Below are 9,665 nucleotides of genomic sequence, written 5' to 3'. Positions count from 1 at the left end.
TGCATATTATTATTACTATTGGATAGAAAACACTCTAGTTTCTAAAACCGTTTGAATTATTTCTCTGAGTGAAACAGAACTCATTCTGCAGCACATTTCCTGTCAGGGAGTGAGATTTCAGAAATCGAGGTCCCTGTTCTGAGGTCAGTTTATAAGTCCCCATGTAAGCCATCGGGCTACATGCACTGCATACGTCTTCCTCTAGATGTCAGTAAGCGGGGAGAATTTGAATGGAGTGGATTGCGCAATCTGGGACCTTATATAAGACCGTGGAACGGAAGTACCGTCCTTTTCAACGGTGCGCCTGGCGCAAGAAGACATCACAATGGCGTCCTGCAAACGCTTTCGTTTTAGTAGTTCTATATCTCCGGTCATGTTTTTATTCGTTATAGTTGTTAAAGACATAAGGTAGTTAATTTAAACTGACTTATAGCAGTTTATTGCGATTTTCTGGGATTTCTTTGTCATGCGCTTTCACGAGTTGGACACCTCTCCAGTTGGTGGCTAACATTAGCGGCTATTTCGACCGGACAAGAGGACATCTTTCAACCCAAAGACGATTGTTCTGGAGAAAGGACACCTTGCCCAAGATTCTGATGGAAGCTCAGCTAATAGTAAGCAGTCTTTATGCTGTTAATTCGTATTTATGTTGACAAATGTCAAATAATAATTCCGCCATGAATTATGGGGCGGTCTCGCTTTAGCGCACGCTGTATTGCGCAGTAACGTTAATTTTAAAAATCTAACACAGCGATTGCATTAAGAACTAATTTATCTTTCATTTGCTGTCCAACTTGTATTTTTTAGTCAAGTTTATGAATAGTTTTCGATTAGAATAGGTGCCTTTCCCAAGATTTCTCCTGACATTTTCTTTGCAGCTTGGCTACTTTTCTCATTGTATAACCACGATTTGTGCCGCTAAATATGCACATTTTCGAACAAACTATATGCATTGTGTAATATGATGTTATAGGACTGTCATCTGAAGAATTCTGAGAAGGTTAGTGAAAAAATTAATATCTTTTGGTGGTTTATACGTAATCGCTATGTTTGGCTTGAATCAATGCTGTTGTGATGTTTGCTATTGTGGTATGCTAATATAACGCTATATTGTGTTTTCGCTGTAAAACACTTAGAAAATCTGAAATATTGTCTGGATTCACAAGATCTGTGTCTTTCAATTGCTGTACGCTGTGTATTTTTAAGAAATGTTTTATGATGAGTAATTAGGTAATACACGTTGCTCTCTGTAGTTATTCTAGTCGCTTTGGTGAGAGTTGTGATGGTGGCTGCAATGGTAAACTATGATTTATACCTGAAATATGCACATTTTTCTAACAAAAAATATGCTATCAGACTGTCATCTGATGAAGTTGTTTCTTGGTTAGTGGCTATTTATATCTTTATTTGGTCGAATTTGTGATATCTACTGGAGTAAAAAAGTGGTGTCTTTTGCTAACGTGGTTAGCTAATAGATTTACATATTGTGTCTTCCCTGTAAAACATTTTAAAAATCAGAAATGATGGCTGGATTCACAAGATGTGTATCTTTCATCTGGTGTCTTGGACTTGTGATTTAATGATATTTAGATGCTAGTATTTACTTGTGACGCTATGCTAGGCTATGCTAGTAGCTTTTCTACTGATGGGGGTGCTCCCGGATCCGGGTTTGGGAGGCGTTAGAGGTTAATGCCAGAATAGTTGTGGTCTAACAAATGAATGACGCACTTGGCTCTACAATGTCAGTTTGTCTACAGACTGGACAATGAAGTCCAAAAACACGAAGCAATGTTCTGGCATGGACTATATTCGACATTGTTTAAACTTCAATCCCTTTCCATGTCAGTGTGGGTATGCAATACCTATTGGGGCCAAGAGAGGCAGACCAAGTCGTACGTAAAAACAAAATTACGGGACTGCTTCGTGTCAACTATCTGGTTGACTTTCACTCCATTCTAGATGAGAAGATCGACCACATTGTGCTTTTGAAATGGTGGTGTTTGGATGCACACACCTGTTAATATAATGCATATTGGAGAAAAGGCTTCTTAAAGCATAAGAACTTAATTTACCATGTGAAACTTAAAATATAAACACTGACAGGCACATTACATTTTTTTATTCATAAAAACAACCTGACATACGATCCAGGCAAATTCAACTTGTACCAAAACGGTTTGAAAAGAACTACACAACTAGGGCTTACCCCAATTAGTCGTTTGGTCGACCGAGATTGTTTTAGTTGAGCAGTAACAAATATATTTGCGCCCATCTCTGTGAACTAATCCATTGCGGAGGCCTACACAAAAGACAATTGATGCTTGATCTGTAATGTGGTCGGAGGGTTTGACGCAATTGCGAAGCCTCCAGGAGGCATGCAGAGGCCAAGTCAAGCTCCGTACCACACCGCCATGTGCAAAGCGGAGGGCTCTGTATAGGTCCGCATTGACATGATTGGTTGACCGTATGTGGGGGCGGTACATCCTGTAGAAAACAAACTCAGTCCCGTAACAGCTCTACTGCTCCGCAAAGTATGAATGCCCGGACTTCTGCTCAGGCGGCATCAACTTAAATTTTGAATGGCCAATGCAGACATTGCATTGACCATGTGCCCAGATGCACAATTCTACTGAATGCGCCCTCTCCCGCCAATATGTGCGCATTCATTGTTTCACACCTTCATTGTGTGAATTGTTTGCATTTGATTGTTAAGAGTATATCAATTCCCCATTACATATTACCAGTAGTACATTTACCATTAATTCCTAATCTACAATGTTTGTTATTTTGGTTATTGTCATTTCTGTTAATGCATTCAATGTTATTATTTCAGTCTTTCCGTAATTGTCTGTGGACTAATTATTTGCAGAGTACACTTGTGAGAAATGTTATATATAATAAATATACATCTAGCTTATGCATACATACATAACCATATCTACATATATATGAACATACATATAGCTTGTGCATACAGTACCATTGGGTTAGCTAACTCAATGGTCAGACTAGTTAACCTTTAGATAACTCCTGTTTTAGTGTCATCTGGCTGCGCTAGAGACTGTGTGTGACCATAGGATTAAAAGCTTGTACAACACACCCCATGACTAAAACACAAGACTGCTGAGGCACCGAACAGGATACCCCATTGTCACAAAACTGCTGACCGCACTGAACAGTTATGAAGCGCCAAACTAAACCGCCTGACTTAAGTAATTGCTCACATCCCTCTAACTCAGGAAACCCCCTAGCCCATCTCATGACTCCTGGACACACAAAGAGTTACATCGCATGAACCCAAACACACACACACATTATCTCCCCTCTCTACTGGTCGGGTGCCAAGAGCAGAGGACTCTGCTGTGCACCAATGGGGCCCCTGTTCTGGCCAGAGCAGACCCGCCTCCAACTCTTCAGGACCAGTCAGGAGAACAGAACTACCAGACTCAACCTACGTCACATTAATGTATAAAATCTAATGCACACTTTGTTTAGGGACTCTCTTCTGCTGGTTCCCTCTGACCCAAATGAACGAGTCCGTGCACGCTTTGCAAAGATATCTTTAACTCTGAATAAACTGCCTTTACTATATCTAAGTCCACCCTGTCCAGCGTCTTGACTTGGTCTCATTCTCAAGTAACTGATCATCAACAAAACTTGGTAGCAGAGGATGGTTTCATACTCTTGAATTCGATCCATAGAGAGTTGATGTGAGAGGAGACAAGTCCAAGGCAGATTCCGGACGGACGGGTGACCTGTCCTCAGGAGCCGTCGGTGATTCAACTTGCCTCAGGAAACTGATCAGAGTACTCAACCAAAAAAGGTAAGCAGAGCCTGTTAAATCAAAAATCTGCACATTGTATCATAGTCATTTTCTAAATTTCGATCAGTAGTACTGAGCGTGAGTATGAATTACTGTTAAAAATTTATAGAAAGATACTAGAAACTTAAAAGGCATGATTTAAGGACATCTTGTACGTGAATCAACATCGAGAGTGTGTTAATCGATGTTGAGGATTGTATGTTAATCGATTGAGTATGAGACTTAATTGAGAGTGTATGTTAATCGATATCGAGAGTGTGTTAATCGATATTGAGAGTTGTATGTTAATCGATATCGAGAGTGTGTTAATCGATATCGAGAGTGGTTGAACATTCCACGAGGCCAATTGTGACTATGTATTGATGGACCAAATTGCAGCCATGTTATAAGCGACCGCCGAGTCGAAAGTCAATTTCTGTAAGCCACTGGGCAGATCCTTAACAATTTAACCCAGCCGCCGTGCTGAGTGCTGACTTCATTTTTTCCCTCTTTGAACTGTTGGTATTTCCCAAAGTGTTAAAATTACTCTGACAATTGTTATAGAATCGCTTGAATTTACTAATATATTGTTCCAAAAGGATATTGTCAAATTATTCTTAGAATACGTATATATAAATCAGTTACTAAATTTCAATAAACATTGATCCTTTGTGTGCGAGGGTGAAGTACATGAGATAAGTCTGCACTTGCACCGTGAATTCATCTCGGGTTTATGACCAGGGACGGGCTAAGTATACAAAGATAGTGGTTAGATTACACACACATAGTACTTAATTTATAAGACAGAGAGGGTCTCGTGGAACGCGCCAATCAGACCCTTAAGGCTAAGATAGCTAAGGTATGTGCAGGTTCGAAGTTGACATGGGTCGAAGCCCTGCCCCTGGCGTTGATGGCCATGAGAGCCTCGCCAGGTGCAGGCACCCATCTCTCTCCTCATGAGATAATGACTGGTAGAGTCATGCCTGGTCCACCAAGGGAGGGAGGTCATATGCCCGCCCTTGATGTACAACAAGTTGTAATGTCTGACTATGTGAGAATACTGACGGAACTCTCTGCAGCACTCTCTACCCAGGTTCGCATGGTCCAAGAGGGGGAGCTTCCGGGAGGCACGCCACCACTGAAGGTAAAAGTTGGTGACTGGGTGAGGGTTAAAGTCCATAAGAGAAAGTGGCTGGAACCCAGGTGGACTGGACCGTACGAAGTGAAGGAGGTTACTTCACACTCAGTTCAGGTCAAAGGTAAAATCAGGCGCACCTTGGCACCACCTCACACATTGCACTCCAGCTCCAATTCCTTCCAGAACACTGACAGAAGTCAGAGCTGATTTGAGCGGCCTAAATTCGATTTTAAATGAAGACACTCCTGACTCAGGTGATGCGGCATCAAACTCCGCCTCCCCTGAAAAAGGAACCTCGCCCAGTTAGAGGGACATTTCTCCCTCCCTGGGCAAGGCTAGGGATAAAACTAAAATGGACACAAGCAGGTTACTTTAGCGGGGGAACCCCTACATGAGGGAAACTCCAATCTATGCAGAAAGGGCTAGAGGACGCAGTGGAGAAAGCAAGAGCAAGTGAGACAGAGAGGAACAAGACACACATGTTTAAAAACGAGGGCACAAAAGAGAGAGAGAGAGCAGAAGCGGAGCTATAAGATAGGGACATGGGCGATAGAGGAGAGCTGTGCAGAGAATGGACAGAAGATGGCAGTATTGCAGCACTCAACGGTCTCCCAGCCGACGGGGAGCCTGTTTGAATGCTGGTGACAGAGAAAAACTTAAAACCAATTCGGAGTAGAGAGAATACATTTAATAACTTATTTAGGTTAAATTTACAGACTAATGTTATTATTGTTATGGATTGTCTAACATGCGATATAAATGTAGCGAAGTATATGGTAAGTTTACACTTTGGAGTGGAGAAAGTTGAGAAGTTGATTTTACTTATACTAATCTATTTGATAAAATTACTAAACCTGAATATTTAACATTTGATAATGATTGGCAAATCCATATATTTAACCACAACTTTGAATTTAGCATTGGGTATTATAGGAGGAACGGGATACAATTTGTACTTTCCCCACCGGGTGTGGCCGTATTAAATTATGCTAGAGAAAATTGGTTGTGTCATTTAGAGGGAAAATGTGTACATTATAGCTTTGAGATACTTTTCAAAAGTTGCTAAAAGTTATTGGTTTTTGTTTAGGTAACACCAGAGAATTCGAACAATAAGTAAACGTATTCTAAACGTGATCTGTTTTCATTATGGGGAACAATGAACGACTCGCAACCTGGTATGGCTGGCTGGGAGTTTTTAAAGGGACAGTACACGTTTATCACAGTTGTGTGAATAAGTTACATGAAACATCGGGGAAATTTAAAACGAATGATTTGAGGGTATTATCATAATTATTAGGTTTTGTTTTTGTGGTAAACGTTTGGGTTAAGGGGTTTTCCGTGTTCCGAGAGACAAGATAATATTAGGAGTTTTACTTTCTGAGTTTTATTTAGACAAGGGATTTTTTTAAAGATAAAGGGTTCTTTTGGTATGTCTAGACATGGTATGGAACACGAGTGTAAAAGGGTGGTGTAACCTTTTGACCTATTTTCATTGCATTTTTCCTGTGATTTGATCACTCACGGGGGAATGTAGTGAGGATAATGAATTTGTGGTCATTTGGGATACTAGTTTTGAGGTAAATTGATTATAATAGAGTTTATAACTCTTGACCATAATTGTAGTTTTAACCACAGAGGAGTCAGGATTCTGTTTTTAAACATTGGCTATGACGGTTTTGAATGGGCTGTTATTGATTTGGTATTACAACAGAAAAAATCCCATTTGTCATTGATAATAAATGTGGAAAAAAATGATACGTTGAGGTTTGAACAGGAGATATTTTAAGCCTATAGGGCAGGAAAATACATAAGCATTTAAATTCTTAATGTAAAGAAATAGGTTTCAGTTCTTAGAGGAGTGATCCTGGGGAGAGAGAGCTTATTAGTAAAGAAAGGATTTTATATGGTTAGCATTTGTTTTGGCCATTAGAAGATTTTTATTTAAATAGTATTAAAATTGATAGGGGTATATGACATATGTGATGATTTAGGATTATTGATAGGATAGAGATAACCTTAATAAACCTATGTAAGGACTTTAGAGATTGACACTATAAGACATGTTGTTATTTTTAAATCCATGATTTCAGATAGTCAAAAAAAAAAAAAAGTGAGACACTTAGTTAATATTGCAAAGGAACACATAGTTGTTATTGACTATTATAAAAAAAAAGGCAGACAGAGGGGTCTACCCCGCACTGTTGAGACCTTGAAGGTTTGAGAGCAGAGTGGGGAGGGTGGACCAGGAAATGAGCAAGGTAGGCTGTGAAATAAGATAGGAGAGAAAGGGTTTAACATATATAAGCAGCACAGATACATTTTAAAGTAGATATATCTATAGAGTAGGTAAGGTTGATACCTGGCCAGAGCCAGATATCAAACGGGGGAGGGGTACATTGTGGTCTAGGATAAGATGGGGCCTATTGGATAATAAACTAATTTAAAATTAAACATTTCTAGCTAACAAATAGGCATAGAAGTTAAATATATAATCAGATAGAACAAATGAGAAACTGTTTGTTAACCAAACCTGTATGTCCAAGATTTTATGCATTACAGGTGAATTAAAGGAGAAGGTGATTCACTCGACCTGGGGGCATATCGCACTTGGAGGGTGAGACACACTGACACTGCCGAATGATCACAGAGTTAAGGAGAAGAACCGTTGCTAATAGAGTTCGGGGATCAACTCCTTAATGAAGAAATCCCTGACCCCGACCTTTCATCACTGTACGTTCATAGAAGTGAAAGTGTTGCTTGATCTCTGGCTGATGATGTGTTCTCTGGGAGAGGATGGGGCTTTACAGGACTGCTTGTAGTCCTGAGCGGTCTGATTAGGATACGATGGGGATGTTACCATCACAGTACTGCCAGAACCACCACCAGTTCCAACGGACCAGGGTTCAGCCGGCCTCCTCCACCACTTCAAGACCAAGTCCCACGCCATCACCTAAGCTCTCCAATCTGGTACAGGTAATAAATGTAAAAGACATCTCAGATAGTGACCAATTGGGGACTGAAACTGGTTATGAGGGAAGGGAGAAAATGTGGTTGGCCTACAAAACACTTAATAGAAAGGACTGTGTCGTATGTGGACATGCCAGACCTATTCTGGCTGCTCACCCATTTGCCCTAAGTAATGGGGAAGGTTGGATGTGCATATTGGAAAGTTTAAGCCAAATTCAACCCTGTGTAAAACTCTGAGTCTTGTGTTCCCAGAAGTCCCTCCCCAGAAGGCACCGTGGGGAGTTAAGGCATATGGGGGATATTACAGCTGTATCACTGGTACAGGTAGAGGTATAGACTATGGGAGGCTCCCTACTACTGCCTGCATCACTAATGTCACTATTAACTAGAGGTGTTGCTGATGCATGGTGGATGTGTGGACCTGCCAGGTGGCTGACCCCATTTTGAAAGGAGATTGTCAGGGCACATGTGCTTTGGCCAGTCTGATAAACACCATTGCCTATTATTGAGGTTACAGCTAACCAACTTCTGGGAGCTGCACATGACACAGAGGCTCGGGACCAACCTAGGAGACGGCAGAAACGTGACGCTCCTTGGTCCGAGGGTACAGATAACATCCACACCAACCTGTTGGGGGTCCCAATAGGGGTCCCCCACGAATTCCAGACATTAAACAGGAATGATGGCCTGTGGCATTTATTGCCCACTATTGGGCCAGCTATTGTTGATGCTAAACAAAATGCCTGGATCAATTATATTTATTATAATTAACAGCGATTTGTTAACTACACCCACACTGCATTTATGGGGATGGCTGAACAATTGGATGCTACCTCTCAAACCAGTAGACAAAATAGACTAGCACTGGACATGATTCTGGCCAACCAGGGAGGTGTATGAAAAATGTTTGGAGAACAGTGTTGGACGTTTGTCCCTAACAATACTAGTCCGGATGGGAGCATTTCAAAAGCTCTGAGTGGGTTGGCAAGGTTATCGGTGGAGATGAAGGGTCTTGCAGGTGTGGAGGAGAGTGGACTGTTCCCCTGGCTGGGTGGTTGGTGTGGTAAGTACACTGCAATGATGATTACTGCATTTCTGACCCTAGTTGTTGTTTTTCGTATGCTCATGTGCCGTGATGCCTGTATCATACCTTGTTTGAAGAAGTCTGTTACAGATGTGGAAAGGGCCTCTGGTATGATGCCGTTGCTTGATGCTCCAGTTGGAGAGGCTGATACGAAATCAAGCTTTCGCAGGAGAGTGGGCCTGACAGAGGAGGACCCTTGGTTTGCTGTAGTTGATGTTGTCGAATGAATAAAAAAGTTATGTTTGTCCTTCCTGTTGTGAAGGTTTGAAGTTCCCGGGTGGCGACGAGCCCACCTGGTACAGGTTGTATAGAGGGATGGACCTGAGGGTTTAACATGATCTCGTTTTTTGGTTACTAATGTGTGATTGGCCACTCCAGGTGTAGCACTTGGAGTGGTCTCCTTTTTGTCCTTGCTCATTTACCCATACTTGAGGGGGCTTCTTGTTTTCATTATATCCTTATTTTCCCTTTGCTTGCGGCAGACGAACCAGATCCAGAGCTTATTTTTGATGAATTTTAGCTTTTATATGTCACGTCTCTTATGAGACGTGAAGAGGGGGAATCAAAAATTTGCCTCCCGGCAAATTGATGTCCTCATCATTGTCACGTCTTTTATTTTATCATTGTCACGTCTTTTAGACGTGAAGAGGGGGATTTGTTATATATAATAAATA

This window comes from Salvelinus namaycush, chromosome 4 (genome assembly GCF_016432855.1).
Source record: "Salvelinus namaycush isolate Seneca chromosome 4, SaNama_1.0, whole genome shotgun sequence".
Classification (NCBI taxonomy): Eukaryota; Metazoa; Chordata; class Actinopteri; order Salmoniformes; family Salmonidae; genus Salvelinus; species Salvelinus namaycush.
Note: the sequence above shows the minus strand (reverse complement) of the source record.